The 24,410-nt window shown below is 40.2% G+C and overlaps 1 long non-coding RNA gene across 1 annotated transcript; it reads right to left on the minus strand.

The window, feature by feature from the left end:
• Positions 1-117: 117 nt before the first annotated feature.
• Positions 118-24,328, minus strand: LOC143771007 (uncharacterized). Its single transcript, XR_013214910.1, has 2 exons — positions 23,821-24,328; positions 118-347 (listed from the first exon to the last, which is right to left on the minus strand). It is a non-coding gene; the product is annotated as an uncharacterized LOC143771007 (long non-coding RNA).
• Between the last annotated feature and the right edge of the window lie 82 nt (positions 24,329-24,410).

The following is a 24,410-nucleotide window of genomic DNA, read 5'->3' on the forward strand; positions in this document are numbered from 1 at the left end:
CCTAAAAACTACCCTGAAGGAATAAAAGAAAACTATAATAAATAAATAAAGATAAAATTAGTATTATTATTTAAAAAAAAATGGAAAAAAATGTCTTCTCAGTCTGAGTGGATCATACCTGTGTGATCTGAAGGTAATCCTCGTTCTGGAGAATGATGCTCAGCTCTTTCTCCTGCTCCCTTATATACAGGGGATGACACCATGTGGCCCCGCTTTGCTGTCGTCCCATTGGTCGGCGCTTGCTGACTACTTTATTGCCTTCCAAAGGTCTGTGTCCGCGCAGAGTTGGCTCCTTTTATCTCTGTATGGTTTTGCTGACTTTTTGTTGTCTCATGTCCATGTCAGGACTCAAAGGAAAAAAAATATTTTACAAATTTTTTTAAATTTAATATGAACCAATAATGATCATTTTAAATATAAATGTGGAAATATTTCTTTTATGATTCCATTTTTATACTTTGATGTGACATTTTTATGGAATTTACCCAAGTGAACGCCAATGCTGCCAGTGACTAAAGCAAAAGGAAAGCTTCCATGGTGTAGGCCTCATGGTGTCCATAGCAACCAATCATAGCAAAGCTCTCATTTTCCCAGAGATGACTCAGAAATGAAAGCTGAGCTATGATTGGTTGCTATGGGTAACACGGCCTGTGCAGTTAGACTACAATTATGAGCCTGAGAGCTCATATTCACCTGCGAGAAACTCGGATGAGTCTCACACGTCAATGCCCTGCACTGCACTCAGATTGGAGCGTGCGGCCGCATAGGAATACATGCAGCCGCACGCTCCGCTCCTGAGTGCCGAGTACTGACGTGCGAGACTCATCCGAGTTTCTCGCAGGTGAGTTTGAGCCCTAATGGAGACTCAATCATGTTAGGCTGGCCTGGCGGTCCGCACCTCTCGCCATTTTCTAATCTAACACCTGAGGACAATGGATGCGTTGATGTGAGAGTTTATCTGCTGTGCTATTGGACGCATTTGTCAGTCTGCCCTTTGCTTCGTATTATCTGGGAAGGGATAGCGGCGATAAAACCTTACACCCATGCGTTCTGTGGCCGTACACATGCACAGGGGACGTGCCAAAACACTCCTCAGGTCAAGATGCTGATATAACCTGGGTATCTGTATGTAATGATATACAGTGGCTTGAAAAAGTAATCATTTTTCCACATATTTTTCACATTACACCCACAAATAAATGTAAATTTATATTATCAGAATTTTATGTGATACTAACACAAAGTAGCAAGTATTTGTGAAGTGTGAACGAAATGATACCAGGTTTTTTACATGTTATAAAATCATTCCCATCAACTCTGACCAGCTTCCCTGTCCCTGCTAAAGAAAAGACTCCCCACAGCATGATGCTGCCACCACTATGTGTGACAGTGGGGATGTTGTTTTCAGGGTGATGTGAAGTGTGAATTCTCTGTCATTTACACAGTATTTCCTTTTCAAAGGAAATATTCGTCAAAGTCGGCAGTTCATGTGTAGAGTAAAGTAAAATCACAGATTGACGGAATAGAATGGATAGAATATATATTTACACGTATTTACACATAGAATACATAGATATATAGATGCCGGTGATTATATATATATATATATATATATATATATATATATATATATATATTGAAAAAAGAGGCAGCACTCCATAGTAAGGTGAAAACATGTGGTAGGTTTAATCGACCCACATAGCCGGGCGACGTTTCAGCTCTATCTGAGCCTTTCTCAAGCTTGAGAAAGGCTCAGATAGAGCTGAAACGTCACCCGGCTATGTGGGTCGATTAAACCTACCACATGTTTTCACCTTACTATGGAGTGCTGCCTCTTTTTTCAATCTCTGTGAATCTGGTGCAATCATTTGGACTGGTTGCCTGGGGCCTTGCACCCGAAGATAAGTATCAAGTGTAGTGCCATTTTTTCTGTATATATATATATATATATATATATATATATATATATATATATATATATATATAGTACAGGCCAAAAGTTTGGACGCACCTTCTCATTTAAAGATTTTTCTGTATTTTCATGACTATGAAAATTGTACATTCCCACTGAAGGCATCAAAACTATGAATTAACACATGTGGAATTATATACTTAACAAAAAAGTGTGAAACAACTGAAAATATGTCTTATATTCTAGGTTCTTCAAAGTAGCCACCTTTTGCTTTGATGACTGCTTTGGCATTCTCTTGATGAGCTTCAAGAGGTAGTCTCCGGAAATAGTTTTCACTTCACAGGTGTGCCCTGTCAGGTTTAATAAGTGGGATTTTTTGCCTTATAAATGGGGTTGGGACCATCAGTTGTGTTGTGCAGAAGTCTGGTGGATACACAGCGGATAGTCCTACTGAATAGACTGTTAGAATTTGTATTATGGCAAGAAAAAAGTAGCTAAGTAAAGAAAAACGAGTGGCCATCATTACTTTAAGAAATGAAGGTCAGTTTGCCCGAAAAGTTGGGAAAACTTTGAAAGTGTCCCCAAGTGCAGTTGCAAAAACCATCAAGCACTACAAAGAAACTGGCTCACATGAGGACAGCCCCAGGAAAGGAAGACCAAGAGTCACCTCTGCTTCTGAGGATAAGTTTATCTGAGTCACCAGCCTCAGAAATCGCAGGTTAACAGCAGCTCAGATTAGAGACCAGGTCAATGCCACACAGAGTTCTAGCAGCAGACACATCTCTACAACAACTGTTAAGAGGAGACTTTGTGCAGCAGGTCTTCATAGTAAATAGCTGCTAGGAAACCACTGCGAAGGACAGGCAACAAGAAGAAGAGACTTGTTTGGGCTAAAGAACACAAGGAATGGACATTAGACCAGTGGAAATCTGTGCTTTGGTCTGGTGAGTCCAAATTTGCGATCTTTGGGTCCAACCACCGTGTCTTTGTGCGACGCAGAAAAGGTGAACGGATGGACTCTACATGCCTGGTTCCCACCGTGAAGCATGGAGGAGGAGGTGTAATGGTGTGGGGGTGCTTTGCTGGCAACACTGTTGGGGATTTATTCAAAATTGAAGGCATACTGAACCAGCATGGCTACCACAGCATCTAGCAGCGGCATGCTATTCCATCCGGTTTGCGTTTAGTTGGACCATCATTTATTTTTCAACAGGACAATGACCCCAAACACACCTCCAGGCTGTGTAAGGGCTATTTGACCAAGAAGGAGAGTGATGGGGTGATACGCCAGATGACCTGGCCTCCACAGTCACCAGACCTGAACCCAATCGAGATGGTTTGGGGTGAGCTGGACCGCAGAGTGAAGGCAAAAGGGCCAACAAGTGCTAAGCATCTCTGGGAACTCCTTCAAGATTGTTGGAAGACCATTCCCAGTGACTACCTCTTGAATCTCATCAAGAGAATGCCAAGAGTGTGCAAAGCAGTCATCAAAGCAAAAGGTGGCTACTTTGAAGAACCTAGAATATAAGATATATTTTCAGTTGTTTCACACTTTTTTTGTTAAGTATATAATTCCACATGTGTTAATTCATAGTTTTGATACCATTGATTTTACTATGTTGTGTACTAGAAAAGGGGGAAAAAATCCAAGTGTTGTGAAATTGCAAAAAAAAATGCAATCACACACTTGTTTTTTGTTTGGCTTTTTTACTAGGTTCACTACATGCTAAAAATGACCTGCCATTATGATTCTCCAGGTCAATATGAGTTCTTAGACTCCAAACATGTCTAGGTTATTTTTTATCTAAGTGGTGAAAAAAAATTCCAAACTTTGTTTACAAAATTAAAAATTGCGCCATTTTCCGATACTCATAGCATCTCCATTTTTTGTGATCTAGGGTTAATTTTTGTGTGCCGAGCTGATGTTTTTAATGATACCATTGTCGTGCAGATACGAACTTTTAATCGCCCGTTATTGCATTTTAATGCAATGTCGCGGCAACGAAAAAAACATAATTCTGGCATTTTGACTTTTTTTTCTCGCTACGCCGTTTAGCAATCAGGTTAATCCTTTCATTTTATTGATAGATCGGGCGATTCTGAACGCGACGATACCAAATATGTGTATGTTTTTTTACATTTTTTTTATATTTTAAAGAACAGTGATAGAAAGGGGGACATATACCAGGGGCCCAGGACAAGAGACATATACCAGAATGGGCAATATGTATACCATGATGGGGCCAGGATGAGGGGCAAATATACCAGGATGGAGGGAGGGTGCACTTAAACAACACAATGTAACTCCAAGTCAATCACACTTCTGTGAAATCAACCTCTCCAGTTATGAAGCAACACTGATTGTGAATCAATTTCTCCTGCTGTTGTGCAAATGTAACAGACAAAAGGTAGAAATGATAGGCAACCAACAAGACAACCCCTAGAAAGGAGTGGTTCTGCAGGGGGTGGCCACAAACAATTTCTCTGCTCTCATCCTTTTTGGCTATTGTTTTGGTCACTTTTGCATTTTGTCATTTCTGTCACCCCAAGAGGTACAGAAGCATGAGGCGATGTCTATGGCCCACAGAAGTTGCTCAGGTAGTGAAGCTCATCCAGGATGGCACATCATTGTGAGGTGTGACAAGAAGGGTAGCTGTGTCTGTCAGCACAGTGTCCAGAGCATGGAGCAGATACCAAGAGACATGCCAGTATAACGGGAGATGTGGAGGGGGCTGTAGGAGGGCAACAACCCAGCAGCGGGACAGTTATCTCCTCCTTTGTGCAAGGAGAAACAGGAGGAGCAGTGCCAGAAATAACCTCCAGCAGGCCACTAACATCCAAGTGTCTGCTCAAACTGTCAGAAACCGACTCCATGAGAGTGGTATAAGGGCCTGAAGTGGTGGTGGGCCCCAGTACAAATCTTGCATTGGGGCTCATCCGACTATAGTTACACCGCTGACACCACACACTACACACGCCTTAGGCTAAGTTCACATTAGTGTACCGGGGCTTTGCGGAGGGCTGCGTTCGCCCTCCGCTAAGCCCCGCCTACTTCTGCATGGGTCCTGGTTAGTTATCTTTAACTATGGGTACGTAGGACAAGCGGATGTATGCGGATGTGTCGTTTTGACGTGCCCGCTGACCGCACAGAAACGCAACAAGTTGCGTTTTGTGTGGACGGTGGGCGCGTCAAAACGACACATCCGCATACATCCATAGGTACGCAGGATGCATGCAGAAGTATGTGGAAGTAGGCAGGGCCTAGCAGAGGGCGTACGCAGCCTTTCACAAAGCCCCGGAATGCTAATGTGAACTCGGCGTTACATAAACACAATGACACTGCTTTTGCTGGAGGAACTGAGATGTTACGCTACATGAGCTGCAGCTTCCTCAGCTTCTCCTCCTCACTGTAGCACTGTCCCAGCAGACACAACCTTGCTTCTCCTCTGCGGGGACTGGGGACAAGAGCAGGAGGAGGCTGACAGGACAGGAGCCACTTTCACCAAGAGCAGCACACACGATGGATACTGTACTACTAGTCTGACAGCTCAGCATGGTAGGTGCCCGCCATCTCTAGCTCTCCTCTAGCTCTCAGAAGTGCTGTGCTGGAGGACAGGAACACTGGCCAGTGAGTGCCTCTATCATTCTGATGACGGAGGCGTTCACTGCATGCTCCTTTTTCAATGTCAGGCTGAGCAGTATCACAGTTTCACAAAAGTACGCCCTCACAACCTGTTATAAGATGGCTTCCTAGGCAGGCGCCTACCCTGCGTACCCCTCATCCCAGCCATGCTTGAGATGTCAGATTAGGTGGACATCCATGTCTTAAAATATAGAGAGTGTCCAGCGGACATGGGCAGCCCAATCTCCAGACCTGAACCCCATTGAAAACCTCTGGAATGTAATCAAGAGGATGATACATAGTCACAAGCCAAATCATGGTTATTCCACAAAATATCGATTTCTGAACTCTACCTGAGTTAAAACATTAGTATTGTTGTTTCTAAATGATTATGAACTTGTTTGCTTTGCATTATCTGAGGTCTGAAAGCACAGTTTGTTTGTTTTTAATTGTGACCATTTCTCCTTTTCAGAAAAAAAATACAAAATGTATTGCTTGTTGTCAGAAGTTTATAGAATAAAAGAACAATTTACATTTTACTCAAAAATATACCTATAAGAGAAAAATCAGAAACTGAACATTTTGCAGTGGTCTCTGAATTTTGTCAGAGCTGTATATATAGCTGCTGTATCCTGGTCTGCATATAATTATATTTATACAGCCTGCTATAACATAGGCATTTTGTACTGTGATCATGAATAGAGTGATCTGGTCATGTTCTTAGCTTTCGCCCACATAGAACATTTTGTCAAATAAATTATCCTTCCTGAAAAAGAAAAATACGGAAGAAAAATAACACAAATGAGAGGACGTGGTTGTGTAATGATGGTTATTGACTCCTACAATGAACCAGGTCAACTCTTGTCATCTCCTTGATCCCAGGTCACACCACACAAGTAAATGACTGACAGCAGTGTACAGAGGAAGGAACACAAACCTCATCACTGTCTGCTGAGCCATGTATCTAATCCTATCCTGTGTGTGATACTGTCTGCTGAGCTGTGTGCCTAATCCTCTCCTGTGTGATACGGTCTGCTGAGCCGTGTATCTAATCCTATCCTGGGTGATACCTTCTGCTGAGCTGTGTATCTAATCCTATCCTGTGTGATACTGACTGCTGAGATGTGTATCTAATCCTATCCTGTGTGATACTGACTGCTGAGATGTGTATCTAATCCTATCCTGTGTGATACTGACTGCTGAGATGTGTATCTAATCCTATCCTGTGTGATACTGACTGCTGAGATGTGTATCTAATCCTATCATGTGTGATACTGTCTGCTGAGCTGTGTATCTAATCCTATCCTGTGTGATACTGACTGCTGGGCTGTGTATCTAATCCTATTCTGTGTGTTACTGTCTGCTGAGATGTGTATCTAATCCTATCCTGTGTGATACTGACTGCTGAGATGTGTATCTAATCCTATCCTGTGTGATACTGACTGCTGAGATGTGTATCTAATCCTATCCTGTGTGATACTGACTGCTGAGATGTGTATCTAATCCTATCATGTGTGATACTGTCTGCTGAGCTGTGTATCTAATCCTATCCTGTGTGATACTGACTGCTGAGATGTGTATCTAATCCTATCCTGTGTGATACTGACTGCTGAGATGTGTATCTAATCCTATCCTGTGTGATACTGACTGCTGAGATGTGTATCTAATCCTATCCTGTGTGATACTGTCTGCTGAGCCGTGTATCTAATCCTATCCTGTGTGATACTGACTGCTGAGATGTGTATCTAATCCTATCCTGTGTGATACTGACTGCTGAGATGTGTATCTAATCCTATCCTGTGTGATACTGACTGCTGAGATGTGTATCTAATCCTATCATGTGTGATACTGTCTGCTGAGCTGTGTATCTAATCCTATCCTGTGTGATACTGACTGCTGAGATGTGTATCTAATCCTATCCTGTGTGATACTGACTGCTGAGATTTGTATCTAATCCGATCCTGTGTGATACTGTCAGGTCTACATTCCACCCCCTTAGGATGTGGTAATATAATACTCTGGATATTTGGACAGGACTGATCACTATTTACAGGTCAACGTTCGTCATGAAGCAAAAGAGGAAAAACAACATGGCGATTGATAAGATTGTACCACACTTGATTCACCTCCAACCCAACACAGCGGACTCTGAACGAGACGTCAGCGCAATTTCATTATATCGTGTTTACTGAGATTTACGGACAGATATACACAGCACAACTAGTGCATAACCAGTCATAGACACTGCAAAGTACCACTTCTCCTGTCCAGTATACTGGGTGTAATTCTCAGTATCTGTATTATTCTGTATATATACACTGCACAGTACCACTTCTCCTGTCCTGTATACTGGGTGTAGTTCTCAGTATCTGTATTATTCTGTATATATACACTGCACAGTACCACTTCTCCTGTCCTGTATACTGGGTGTAATTCTCAGTATCTGTATTATTCTGTATATATACACTGCACAGTACCACTTCTCCTGTCCTGTATACTGGGTGTAATCCTCAGTATCTGTATTATTCTGTATATATACACTGCACAGTACCACTGCTCCTGTCCTGTATACTGGGTGTAATTCTCAGTATCTGTATTATCCTGTATATATACACTGCACAGTACCACTTCTCCTGTCCTGTATACTGGGTGTAATTCTCAGTATCTGTATTATTCTGTATATATACACTGCACAGTACCACTTCTCCTGTCCTGTATACTGGGTGTAATTCTCAGTATCTGTATTATTCTGTATATATACACTGCACAGTACCACTTCTCCTGTCCTGTATACTGGGTGTAATTCTCAGTATCTGTATTATTCTGTATATATACACTGCACAGTACCACTGCTCCTGTCCTGTATACTGGGTGTAATCCTCAGTATCTGTATTATTCTGTATATATACACTGCACAGTACCACTGCTCCTGTCCTGTATACTGGGTGTAATTCTCAGTATCTGTATTATCCTGTATATATACACTGCACAGTACCACTTCTCCTGTCCTGTATACTGGGTGTAATTCTCAGTATCTGTATTATTCTGTATATATACACTGCACAGTACCACTTCTCCTGTCCTGTATACTGGGTGTAATTCTCAGTATCTGTATTATTCTGTATATATACACTGCACAGTACCACTTCTCCTGTCCTGTATACTGGGTGTAATTCTCAGTATCTGTATTATTCTGTATATATACACTGCACAGTACCACTTCTCCTGTCCTGTATACTGGGTGTAATTCTCAGTATCTGTATTATTCTGTATATATACACTGCACAGTACCACTTCTCCTGTCCAGTATACTGGGTGTAATTCTCAGTATCTGTATTATTCTGTATATATACACTGCACAGTACCACTTCTCCTGTCCTGTATACTGGGTGTAGTTCTCAGTATCTGTATTATTCTGTATATATACACTGCACAGTACCACTTCTCCTGTCCTGTATACTGGGTGTAATTCTCAGTATCTGTATTATTCTGTATATATACACTGCACAGTACCACTTCTCCTGTCCTGTATACTGGGTGTAATCCTCAGTATCTGTATTATTCTGTATATATACACTGCACAGTACCACTGCTCCTGTCCTGTATACTGGGTGTAATTCTCAGTATCTGTATTATCCTGTATATATACACTGCACAGTACCACTTCTCCTGTCCTGTATACTGGGTGTAATTCTCAGTATCTGTATTATTCTGTATATATACACTGCACAGTACCACTTCTCCTGTCCTGTATACTGGGTGTAATTCTCAGTATCTGTATTATTCTGTATATATACACTGCACAGTACCACTTCTCCTGTCCTGTATACTGGGTGTAATTCTCAGTATCTGTATTATTCTGTATATATACACTGCACAGTACCACTGCTCCTGTCCTGTATACTGGGTGTAATCCTCAGTATCTGTATTATTCTGTATATATACACTGCACAGTACCACTGCTCCTGTCCTGTATACTGGGTGTAATTCTCAGTATCTGTATTATCCTGTATATATACACTGCACAGTACCACTTCTCCTGTCCTGTATACTGGGTGTAATTCTCAGTATCTGTATTATTCTGTATATATACACTGCACAGTACCACTTCTCCTGTCCTGTATACTGGGTGTAATTCTCAGTATCTGTATTATTCTGTATATATACACTGCACAGTACCACTTCTCCTGTCCTGTATACTGGGTGTAATTCTCAGTATCTGTATTATTCTGTATATATACACTGCACAGTACCACTTCTCCTGTCCTGTATACTGGGTGTAATTCTCAGTATCTGTATTATTCTGTATATATACACTGCACAGTACCACTTTTCCTGTCCTGTGTACTGGGTGTAATTCTCAGTATCTGTATTATTCTGTATATATACACTGCACAGTACCACTTATCCTGCCCTGTATACTGGGTGTAATGCTCAGTATATGTATTATTCTGTATATACACTGCACAGTACCACTTCTCCTGTCCTGTATACTGGGTGTAATTCTCAGTATCTGTATTATTCTGTATATATACACTGCACAGTACCACTTCTCCTGTCCTGTATACTGGGTGTAATTCTCAGTATCTGTATTATTCTGTATATATACACTGCACAGTACCACTTCTCCTGTCCTGTATACTGGGTGTAATTCTCAGTATCTGTATTATTCTGTATATATACACTGCACAGTACCACTTCTCCTGTCCTGTATACTGGGTGTAATTCTCAGTATCTGTATTATTCTGTATATATACACTGCACAGTACCACTTCTCCTGTCCTGTATACTGGGTGTAATTCTCAGTATCTGTATTATTCTGTATATATACACTGCACAGTACCACTTCTCCTGTCCTGTATACTGGGTGTAATTCTCAGTATCTGTATTATTCTGTATATATACACTGCACAGTACCACTTCTCCTGTCCTGTATACTGGGTGTAATTCTCAGTATCTGTATTATTCTGTATATATACACTGCACAGCACCACTTCTCCTGTCCTAGATACTGGCTGTAATTCTCAGTATCTGTATTATTCTGTATATATATACACTGCACAGTACCACTTCTCCTGTCCTAGATACTGGCTGTAATTCTCAGTATCTGTATTATTCTGTATATATACACTGCACAGTACCACTTCTCCTGTCCTAGATACTGGCTGTAATTCTCAGTATCTGTATTATTCTGTATATATATACACTGCACAGTACCACTTCTCCTGTCCTAGATACTGGGTGTAATTCTCAGTGTCTGTATTATTCTGTATATACACACTGCACAGTACCACTTCTCCTGTCCTGGATACTGGGTGTAATTCTCAGTATCTGTATTATTCTGTATATATACTGCACAGTACCACTTCTCCTGTCCTGTATACTGGGTGTAATTCTCAGTATCTGTATTATTCTGTATATATACACTGCACAGTACCACTTCTCCTGTCCTGTATACTGGGTGTAATTCTCAGTATCTGTATTATTCTGTATATATACACTGCACAGTACCACTTCTCCTATCCTGTATACTGGGTGTAATTCTCAGTATCTGTATTATTCTGTATATATACACTGCACAGTACCACTTCTCCTGTCCTGTATACTGGGTGTAATTCTCAGTATCTGTATTATTCTGTATATATACACTGCACAGTACCACTTCTCCTGTCCTGTATACTGGGTGTAATTCTCAGTATCTGTATTATTCTGTATATATACACTGCACAGTACCACTTCTCCTATCCTGTATACTGGGTGTAATTCTCAGTATCTGTATTATTCTGTATATATACACTGCACAGTACCACTTCTCCTGTCCTGTATACTGGGTGTAATTCTCAGTATCTGTATTATCCTGTATATATACACTGCACAGTACCACTTCTCCTGTCCTGTATACTGGGTGTAATTCTCAGTATCTGTATTATCCTGTATATATACACACTGCACAGTACCACTTCTCCTGTCCTGTATACTGGGTGTAATTCTCAGTATCTGTATTATTCTGTATATATACACTGCACAGTACCACATCTCCTGTCCTAGATACTGGCTGTAATTCTCAGTATCTGTATTATTCTGTATATATATACACTGCACAGTACCACTTCTCCTGTCCTAGATACTGGGTGTAATTCTCAGTATCTGTATTATTCTGTATATACACACTGCACAGTACCACTTCTCCTGTCCTGTATACTGGGTGTAATTCTCAGTATCTGTATTATTCTGTATATATACACTGCACAGTACCACTTCTCCTGTCCTGTATACTGGGTGTAATTTTCAGTATCTGTATTATTCTGTATATATACACTGCACAGTCCCACTTCTCCTGTCCTGTATACTGGGTGTAATTCTCAGTATCTGCATTATTCTGTATATACACTGCACAGTACCACTTCTCCTGTCCTGTGTGCTGGGTGTAATCCTCAGTATCTGTATTATTCTGTATATACACTGCACAGTACCACTTCTCCTGTCCTGTATACTGTGTGTAATTCTCAGTATCTGTATTATTCTGTATATACACACTGCACAGTACCACTTCTCCTGTCCTGTATACTGGGTGTAATCCTCAGTATCTGTATTATTCTGTATATATACACTGCACAGTACCACTTCTCCTGTCCTGGATACTGGGTGTAATTCTCAGTATCTGTATTATTCTGTATATATACTGCACAGTACCACTTCTCCTGTCCTGTATACTGGGTGTAATTCTCAGTATCTGTATTATTCTTTATATATACACTGCACAGTACCACTTCTCCTGTCCTGTATACTGGGTGTAATTCTCAGTATCTGTATTATTCTGTATATATACACTGCACAGTACCACTTCTCCTGTCCTGTATACTGGGTGTAATTCTCAGTATCTGTATTATTCTGTATATATACCCTGCACAGTACCACTTCTCCTGCCCTGTGTACTGGATGTAATTCTCAGTGCCTGTATTATTCTGTATATATACACTGCACAGTACCACTTCTCCTGTCCTGTATACTGGGTGTAATTCTCAGTATATGTATTATTCTGTATATATACACTGCACAGTACAACTTCTCCTGTCCTGTATACTGGATGTAATTCTCAGTATCTGTATTATTCTGTATATATACACTGCACAATACCACTTCTCCTGTCCTGTATACTGGGTGTAATTCTCAGTATCTGTATTATTCTGTATATACTGCACAGTACCACTTCTCCTGTCCTGTATACTGGGTGTAATTCTCAGTATCTGTATTATTCTGTATATATACAATGCACAGTACCACTTCTCCTGTCCTGTATACTGGGTGTAATTCTCAGTATCTGTATTATTCTGTATATATACACTGCACAGTACCACTTCTCCTGTCCTGTATACTGGGTGTAATTCTCAGTATCTGTATTATTCTGTATATATACACTGCACAGTACCACTTCTCCTGTCCTGTATACTGGATGTAATTCTCAGTATCTGTATTATTCTGTATATATACACTGCACAATACCATTTCTCCTGCCCTGTATACTGGGTGTAATTCTCAGTATCTGTATTATTCTGTATATACTGCACAGTACCACTTCTCCTGTCCTGTATACTGGGTGTAATTGTCAGTATCTGTATTATTCTGTATATATACACTGCACAGTACCACTTCTCCTGTCCTGTATACTGGGTGTAATTCTCAGTACATGTATTATTCTGTATATATACACTGCACAGTACCATTTCTCCTGTCCTGTGTACTGTGTGTAATCCTCAGTATCTGTATTATTCTGTATATATACCCTGCACAGTACCACTTCTCCTGTCCTGTATACTGGGTGTAATTCTCAGTACATGTATTATTCTGTATATATACACTGCACAGTACCACTTCTCCTGTCCTGTGTACTGTGTGTAATCCTCAGTATCTGTATTATTCTGTATATATACACTGCACAGTACCACTTCTCCTGTATACTGGGTGTAATTCTCAGTATATCTATTATTCTGTATATATATACTGCACAGTACCACTTCTCCTGTCCTGTATACTGGGTGTAATTCTCAGTATCTGTATTGCTCTGTATATATACACTGCACAGTACCACTTCTCCTGTCCTGTATACTGGGTGTAATTCTCAGTATCTGTATTATTCTCTATATATACACTGCACAGTACCACTTCTCCTGTCCTGTATACTGGGTGTAATTCTCAGTACCTGTATTATTCTGTATATACACACTGCACAGTACGACTTCTCCTGTCCTGTATACTGGGTGTAATTCTCAGTACCTGTATTATTCTGTATATATACACTGCACAGTACCACTTCTCCTGTCCTGTATACTGGGTGTAATTCTCAGTATCTGTATTATTCTGTATATACACACTGCACAGTACCACTTCTTCTGTATACTGGGTGTAATTCTCAGTATATCTATTATTCTGTATATATATACTGCACAGTACCACTTCTCCTGTCCTGTATACTGGGTGTAATTCTCAGTATCTGTATTGCTCTGTATATATACACTGCACAGTACCACTTCTCCTGTCCTGTATACTTGGTGTAATTCTCAGTATCTGTATTATTCTGTATATATACACTGCACAGTACCACTTCTCCTGTCCTGTATACTGGGTGTAATTCTCCGTACCTGTATTATTCTGTATATACACACTGCACAGTACCACTTCTCCTGTCCTGTATACTGGGTGTAATCCTCAGTATCTGTATTATTCTGTATATATACACTGCACCGTACCACTTCTCCTGTCCTGTATACTGGGTGTAATTCTCAGTATCTGTATTATTCTGTATATATACACTGCACAGTACCACTTCTCCTGTCCTGTATACTGGGTGTAATTCTCAGTATCTGTATTATTCTGTATATATACACTGCACAGTACCACTTCTCCTGTCCTGTATACTGGGTGTAATTCTCAGTATCTGTATTATTCTGTATATATACACTGCACAGTACCACTTCTCCTGTCCTAGATACTGGCTGTAATTCTCAGTATCTGTATTATTCTGTATATATATATACACTGCACAGTACCACTTCTGTCCTAGATACTGGGTGTAATTCTCAGTATCTGTATTATTCTGTATATATACACTGCACAGTACCACTTCTCCTGTCCTGTATACTGGGTGTAATTCTCAGTATCTGTATTATTCTGTATATATACACTGCACAGTACCACTTCTCCTGTCCTGTATACTGGGTGTAATTCTCAGTATCTGTATTATTCTGTATATATACACTGCACAGTACCACTTCTCCTGTCCTGTATACTGGGTGTAATTCTCAGTATATGTATTATTCTGTATATATACACTGCACAGTACAACTTCTCCTGTCCTGTATACTGGATGTAATTCTCAGTATCTGTATTATTCTGTATATATACACTGCACAATACCACTTCTCCTGTCCTGTATACTGGGTGTAATTCTCAGTATCTGTATTATTCTGTATATACTGCACAGTACCACTTCTCCTGTCCTGTATACTGGGTGTAATTCTCAGTATCTGTATTATTTTGTATATATACACTGCACAGTACCACTTCTCCTGTCCTGTATACTGGGTGTAATTCTCAGTATCTGTATTATTCTGTATATATACACTGCACAGTACCACTTCTCCTGTCCTGTATACTGGATGTAATTCTCAGTATCTGTATTATTCTGTATATATACACTGCACAATACCATTTCTCCTGCCCTGTATACTGGGTGTAATTCTCAGTATCTGTATTATTCTGTATATACTGCACAGTACCACTTCTCCTGTCCTGTATACTGGGTGTAATTCTCAGTATCTGTATTATTCTGTATATATACACTGCACAGTACCACTTCTCCTGTCCTGTATACTGGCTGTAATTCTCAGTATCTGTATTATTCTGTATATATATACACTGCACAGTACCACTTCTCCTGTCCTGTATACTGGGTGTAATTCTCAGTATATGTATTATTCTGTATATATACACTGCACAGTACCACTTCTCCTGTCCTGTATACTGTGTGTAATCCTCAGTATCTGTATTATTCTGTATATACACACTGCACAGTACCACTTCTCCTGTATACTGGGTGTAATTCTCAGTATATCTATTATTCTGTATATATATACTGCACAGTACCACTTCTCCTGTCCTGTATACTGGGTGTAATTCTCAGTATCTGTATTGCTCTGTATATATACACTGCACAGTACCACTTCTCCTGTCCTGTATACTGGGTGTAATTCTCAGTATCTGTATTATTCTGTATATATACACTGCACAGTACCACTTCTCCTGTCCTGTATACTGGGTGTAATTCTCAGTACCTGTATTATTCTGTATATACACACTGCACAGTACCACTTCTCCTGTCCTGTATACTGGGTGTAATTCTCAGTATCTGTATTATTCTGTATATACACACTGCACAGTACCACTTCTCCTGTATACTGGGTGTAATTCTCAGTATATCTATTATTCTGTATATATATACTGCACAGTACCACTTCTCCTGTCCTGTATACTGGGAGTAATTCTCAGTATCTGTATTGCTCTGTATATATACACTGCACAGTACCACTTCTCCTGTCCTGTATACTGGGTGTAATTCTCAGTATCTGTATTATTCTGTATATATACACTGCACAGTACCACTTCTCCTGTCCTGTATACTGGGTGTAATTCTCAGTATCTGTATTATTCTGTATATATACACTGCACAGTACCACTTCTCCTGTCCTGTATACTGGGTGTAATTCTCAGTATCTGTATTATCCTGTATATATACACTGCACAGTACCACTTCTCCTGTCCTGTATACTGGGTGTAATTCTCAGTATCTGTATTATTCTGTATATATACACTGCACAGTACCACTTCTCCTGTCCTGTATACTGGGTGTAATTCTCAGTATCTGTATTATTCTGTATATACACACTGCACAGTACCACTTCTCCTGTCCTGTATACTGGGTGTAATTCTCAGTATCTGTATTATCCTGTATATATACACTGCACAGTACCACTTCTCCTGTCCTGTATACTGGGTGTAATTCTCAGTATCTGTATTATTCTGTATATATACACTGCACAGTACCACTTCTCCTGTCCTGTATACTGGGTGTAATTCTCAGTATCTGTATTATTCTGTATATACACACTGCACAGTACCACTTCTCCTGTATACTGGGTGTAATTCTCAGTATATCTATTATTCTGTATATACACACTGCACAGTACCACTTCTCCTGTCCTGTATACTGGGTGTAATTCTCAGTATCTGTATTATTCTGTATATATACACTGCACAGTACCACTTCTCCTGTCCTAGATACTGGCTGTAATTCTCAGTATCTGTATTATTCTGTATATATATATATACACTGCACAGTACCACTTCTCCTGTCCTAGATACTGGGTGTAATTCTCAGTATCTGTATTATTCTGTATATATACACTGCACAGTACCACTTCTCCTGTCCTGTATACTGGGTGTAATTCTCAGTATCTGTATTATTCTGTATATATACACTGCACAGTACCACTTCTCCTGTCCTGGATACTGGGTGTAATTCTCAGTATCTGTATTATTCTGTATATATACTGCACAGTACCACTTCTCCTGTCCTGTATACTGGGTGTAATTCTCAGTATCTGTATTATTCTTTATATATACACTGCACAGTACCACTTCTCCTGTCCTGTATACTGGGTGTAATTCTCAGTATCTGTATTATTCTGTATATATACACTGCACAGTACCACTTCTCCTATCCTGTATACTGGGTGTAATTCTCAGTATCTGTATTATTCTGTATATATACACTGCACAGTACCACTTCTCCTGTCCTGTATACTGGGTGTAATTCTCAGTATCTGTATTATCCTGTATATATACACTGCACAGTACCACTTCTCCTGTCCTGTATACTGGGTGTAATTCTCAGTATCTGTATTATCCTGTATATATACACTGCACAGTACCACTTCTCCTGTCCTGTATACTGGGTGTAATTCTCAGTATATGTATTATTCTGTATATATACACTGCACAGTACCACTTCTCCTGTCCTGTATACTGGGTGTAATTCTCAGTATCTGTATTATTCTGTATATATACACTGCACAGTACCACTTCTCCTGTCCTGTATACTGGGTGTAATTCTCAGTATATGTATTATTCTGTATATATACACTGCACAGTACAACTTCTCCTGTCCTGTATACTGGATGTAATTCTCAGTATCTGTATTATTCTGTATATATACACTGCACAATACCACTTCTCCTGTCCTGTATACTGGGTGTAATTCTCAGTATCTGTATTATTCTGTATATACTGCACAGTACCACTTCTCCTGTCCTGTATACTGGGTGTAATTCTCAGTATCTGTATTATTCTGTATATATACACTGCACAGTACCACTTCTCCTGTCCTGTATACTGGGTGTAATTCTCAGTATCTGTATTATTCTGTATATATACACTGCACAGTACCACTTCTCCTGTCCTGTATACTGGATGTAATTCTCAGTATCTGTATTATTCTGTATATATACACTGCACAATACCATTTCTCCTGCCCTGTATACTGGGTGTAATTCTCAGTATCTGTATTATTCTGTATATACTGCACAGTACCATTTCTCCTGTCCTGTATACTGGGTGTAATTCTCAGTATCTGTATTATTCTGTATATACTGCACAGTACCACTTCTCCTGTCCTGTATACTGGGTGTAATTCTCAGTATATGTATTATTCTGTATATATATACACTGCACAGTACCACTTCTCCTGTCCTGTATACTGGGTGTAATTCTCAGTATCTGTATTATTCTGTATATATATACACTGCACAGTACCACTTCTCCTGTCCTGTATACTGGGTGTAATTCTCAGTATATGTATTATTCTGTATATATATACACTGCACAGTACCACTTCTCCTGTCCTGTATACTGGGTGTAATTCTCAGTATATGTATTATTCTGTATATATACACTGCACAGTACCACTTCTCCTGTCCTGTATACTGGCTGTAATTCTCAGTATCTGTATTATTCTGTATATATATACACTGCACAGTACCACTTCTCCTGTCCTGTATACTGGGTGTAATTCTCAGTATATGTATTATTCTGTATATATACACTGCACAGTACCACTTCTCCTGTCCTGTATACTGGGTGTAATTCTCAGTATCTGTATTATTCTGTATATATACACTGCACAGTACCACTTCTCCTGTCCTGTATACTGGGTGTAATTCTCAGTATCTGTATTATTCTGTATATATACACTGCACAGTACCACTTCTCCTGTCCTGTATACTGGATGTAATTCTCAGTATCTGTATTATTCTGTATATATACACTGCACAATACCATTTCTCCTGCCCTGTATACTGGGTGTAATTCTCAGTATCTGTATTATTCTGTATATACTGCACAGTACCATTTCTCCTGTCCTGTATACTGGGTGTAATTCTCAGTATCTGTATTATTCTGTGTATACTGCACAGTACCACTTCTCCTGTCCTGTATACTGGGTGTAATTCTCAGTATATGTATTATTCTGTATATATATACACTGCACAGTACCACTTCTCCTATCCTGTATACTGGGTGTAATTCTCAGTATCTGTATTATTCTGTATATATATACACTGCACAGTACCACTTCTCCTGTCCTGTATACTGGGTGTAATTCTCAGTATATGTATTATTCTGTATATATATACACTGCACAGTACCACTTCTCCTGTCCTGTATACTGGGTGTAATTCTCAGTATATGTATTATTCTGTATATATACACTGCACAGTACCACTTCTCCTGTCCTGTATACTGGCTGTAATTCTCAGTATCTGTATTATTCTGTATATATATACACTGCACAGTACCACTTCTCCTGTCCTGTATACTGGGTGTAATTCTCAGTATATGTATTATTCTGTATGTATACACTGCACAGTACCACTTCTCCTGTCCTGTGTACTGTGTGTAATCCTCAGTATCTGTATTATTCTGTATATACACACTGCACAGTACCACTTCTCCTGTATACTGGGTGTAATTCTCAGTATATCTATTATTCTCTATATATATACTGCACAGTACCACTTCTCCTGTCCTGTATACTGGGTGTAATTCTCAGTATCTGTATTGCTCTGTATATATACACTGCACAGTACCACTTCTCCTGTCCTGTATACTGGGTGTAATTCTCAGTATCTGTATTATTCTGTATATATACACTGCACAGTACCACTTCTCCTGTCCTGTATACTGGGTGTAATTCTCAGTACCTGTATTATTCTGTATATACACACTGCACAGTACCACTTCTCCTGTCCTGTATACTGGGTGTAATTCTCAGTATCTGTATTATTCTGTATATACACACTGCACAGTACCACTTCTCCTGTATACTGGGTGTAATTCTCAGTATATCTATTATTCTGTATATATACACTGCACAGTACCACTTCTCCTGTCCTGTATACTGGGTGTAATTCTCAGTATCTGTATTGCTCTGTATATATACACTGCACAGTACCACTTCTCCTGTCCTGTATACTGAGTGTTATTCTCAGTATCTGTATTATTCTGTATATATACACTGCACAGAACCACTTCTCCTGTCCTGTATACTGGGTGTAATTCTCAGTATCTGTATTATTCTGTATATATACACTGCACAGTACCACTTCTCCTGTCCTGTATACTGGGTGTAATTCTCAGTATCTGTATTATTCTGTATATATACACTGCACAGTACCACTTCTCCTGTCCTAGATACTGGCTGTAATTCTCAGTATCTGTATTATTCTGTATATATATATATACACTGCACAGTACCACTTCTCCTGTCCTAGATACTGGGTGTAATTCTCAGTATCTGTATTATTCTGTATATATACACTGCACAGTACCACTTCTCCTGTCCTGTATACTGGGTGTAATTCTCAGTATCTGTATTATTCTGTATATATACACTGCACAGTACCACTTCTCCTGTCCTGTATACTGGGTGTAATTCTCAGTATCTGTATTATTCTGTATATATACACTGCACAGTACCACTTCTCCTGTCCTGTATACTGGGTGTAATCCTCAGTATCTGTATTATTCTGTATATATACACTGCACAGTACCACTTCTCCTGTCCTGGATACTGGGTGTAATTCTCAGTATCTGTATTATTCTGTATATATACTGCACAGTACCACTTCTCCTGTCCTGTATACTGGGTGTAATTCTCAGTATCTGTATTATTCTTTATATATACACTGCACAGTACCACTTCTCCTGTCCTGTATACTGGGTGTAATTCTCAGTATCTGTATTATTCTGTATATATACACTGCACAGTACCACTTCTCCTATCCTGTATACTGGGTGTAATTCTCAGTATCTGTATTATTCTGTATATATACTGCACAGTACCACTTCTCCTGTCCTGTATACTGGGTGTAATTCTCAGTATCTGTATTATTCTTTATATATACACTGCACAGTACCACTTCTCCTGTCCTGTGTACTGTGTGTAATTCTCAGTATCTGTATTATTCTGTATATACACACTGCACAGTACCACTTCTCCTGTATACTGGGTGTAATTCTCAGTATATGTATTATTCTGTATATTTATACTGCACAGTACCACTTCTCCTGTCCTGTATACTGGGTGTAATTCTCAGTATCTGTATTGCTCTGTATATATACACTGCACAGTACCACTTCTCCTGTCCTGTATACTGGGTGTAATTCTCAGTATCTGTATTATTCTGTATATATACACTGCACAGTACCACTTCTCCTGTCCTGTATACTGGGTGTAATTCTCAGTATCTGTATTATTCTGTATATATATACTGCACAGTACCACTTCTCCTGTCCTGTATACTGGGTGTAATTCTCAGTATCTGTATTGCTCTGTATATATACACTGCACAGTACCACTTCTCCTGTCCTGTATACTGGGTGTAATTCTCAGTATCTGTATTATTCTGTATATATACACTGCACAGTACCACTTCTCCTGTCCTGTATACTGGGTGTAATTCTCAGTACCTGTATTATTCTGTATATACACACTGCACAGTACCACTTCTCCTGTCCTGTATACTGGGTGTAATTCTCAGTATCTGTATTATCCTGTATATATACACTGCACCGTACCACTTCTCCTGTCCTGTATACTGGGTGTAATTCTCAGTATCTGTATTATTCTGTATATATACACTGCACAGTACCACTTCTCCTGTCCTGTATACTGGGTGTAATTCTCAGTATCTGTATTATTCTGTATATATACACTGCACAGTACCACTTCTCCTGTCCTGGATACTGGGTGTAATTCTCAGTACCTGTATTATTCTGTATATACACACTGCACAGTACCACTTCTCCTGTCCTGTATACTGGGTGTAATTCTCAGTATCTGTATTATCCTGTATATATACACTGCACCGTACCACTTCTCCTGTCCTGTATACTGGGTGTAATTCTCAGTATCTGTATTATTCTGTATATATACACTGCACAGTACCACTTCTCCTGTCCTGTATACTGGGTGTAATTCTCAGTATCTGTATTATTCTGTATATATACACTGCACAGTACCACTTCTCCTGTCCTGTATACTGGGTGTAAACCTCAGTATCTGTATTATTCTGTGTATATACACTGCACAGTACCACTTCTCCTGTCCTGTATATTGGGTGTAATTCTCAGTATCTGTATTATTCTGTATATATACACTGCACAGTACCACTTCTCCTGTCCTGGATACTGGGTGTAATTCTCAGTATCTGTATTATTCTGTGTATATACTGCACAGTACCACTTCTGCCCTGTATATTGGGTGTAATCCTCAGTATCTGTATTATTCTGTATATATACACTGCATAGTACCACTTCTCCTGTCCTGTATACTGGGTGTAATTCTCAGTATATGTATTATTCTGTATATATACACAGCACTGTACCACTTCTCCTGTCCTGTATACTGGGTGTAATTCTCAGTATCTGTATTATTCTGTATATATACACTGCACAGTACCACTTCTCCTGTCCTGTATACTGGGTGTAATTCTCAGTATCTGTATTATTCTGTATATATACACTGCACAGTACCACTTCTCCTGTCCTGCATACTGGGTGTAATTCTCAGTATCTGTATTATTCTGTATATATACACTGCACAGTACCACTTCTCCTGTCCTGTATACTGGGTGTAATTCTCAGTATCTGTATTATTCTGTATATACTGTATACACTGCACAGTACCACTTCTCCTGTCCAGTATACTGGGTGTAATTCTCAGTATCTGTATTATTCTGTATATATACACTGCACAGTACCACTTCTCCTGTCCTGTATACTGGGTGTAATTCTCAGTATCTGTATTATTCTGTATATATACACTGCACAGTACCACTTCTCCTGTCCTGTATACTGGGTGTAATTCTCAGTAACTGTATTATTCTGTATATACACACTGCACAGAACCACTTCTCCTGTCCCATATACTGGGTGTAATCCTCAGTATCTGTATATCTACAGGACAAGAGCAGTGGTACTATGCAGTATATACTGTAGGACAGGGCCAGACTAGCCGTCTGGCAATTCTGGCACATGCCAGAAGGGCCTGTCTGGTTGTGGGCTGCCTTGTCTGTGAGTCGCCCGCCAGGGCCGTGGGGTACTCGGTACCGGGTCTGGTACTTAAAGGGGATGTCACGGTGGCTGTGACCCGGTACGTGGCCCTGGGCGCCCAAGTTAAGGGTAAAGTCTTAAAAGGGATTATAGGAAAAAAGTTTGTGTTCGTGACGCCACCTGTGGTTCTAGGTCAGAGGGGACAGACACTGCTTAAAGGAGTCCTCTGGGGTGATGTTGCTGCAGCAAAGATGGTGATGCTTCCCACAGGTGGTTTACTGGTGGTAGTGGATCGCCCTACCAGGGGAGCGGGGTGCTCGGTACCGGGTCCGGTCTTAAAGGGGATGTCACCGTGGCTGCGACCTGGTCTGTAGCCCTGGGCGCCCAATTAAAGGGGAAGGTCTTTAAAAGGATTTGTAATGTCTATGTTCGTGACGCCACCTGTGGTGTTCGGTCAGTAGGGACCGACGCTGCTTAAAGGGGTCCTCTGGGGTGATGTTGCAGCAAGATGGTAACGCTTCTCACAGGTGAAGTGGGGTCCCCAAAGCTTCCCAGGTGGATGGCAAGATGGTGTAGCTAATAAATGCACAAAGAACGAGGACACAGGTTTGCAAGTCTTTACCTGGTTTTCTGATGGTAGTAGTAGTCCTCAGTCCAGGGTACCAAGTACAGGGTAGCTGTGGTCATGCCGGCTTGGAGACAGTAAGAGATCCCTTTACCGGGTGAGGTTTGTAAGCCCTTTCCTGCTAGCGCCGTTTAGTTAATTAGGTCCCTGCTGCTTGAAGCTCGGTGCGAGTCCCCTCTCTCCTGTCTTAAGACAGATGTCTGTACGATAGGCAGTTTGAGCCTGTTTATAGGATCTCTTAGGCTCGCATGGTCACTGCTTCACCTCAGACTTGTTATGGGCAATTCACATATAGTGCTTTGCCCTCCGGGTCTGTTTCGCGTCTTAGAGAACAACACGACCTCGGGCTCCCGGTACCCGGCTTCTGCACTGTGACTCTGAGGGTGTCCTTCCGCTGTTCCCCTGCTGAGCCCTTTCCTCCTCTATGCTTCTTTCCTCTAAGCTCTCCACAATTCAACTCTCCTTCTGCTTCTCTTTCCAGGGGTAGCAGCTCCCTTGTGGCTGCTCGGCCCCCACGTCTGCTCTAGACATCCTTCAGCTACTGGAGACCAACTGTCTCCCTGCACTGTCTCTCTCAGACTCCCTGA

Source organism: Ranitomeya variabilis, chromosome 1, assembly GCF_051348905.1.
Source record: "Ranitomeya variabilis isolate aRanVar5 chromosome 1, aRanVar5.hap1, whole genome shotgun sequence".
Taxonomy (NCBI): Eukaryota; Metazoa; Chordata; class Amphibia; order Anura; family Dendrobatidae; genus Ranitomeya; species Ranitomeya variabilis.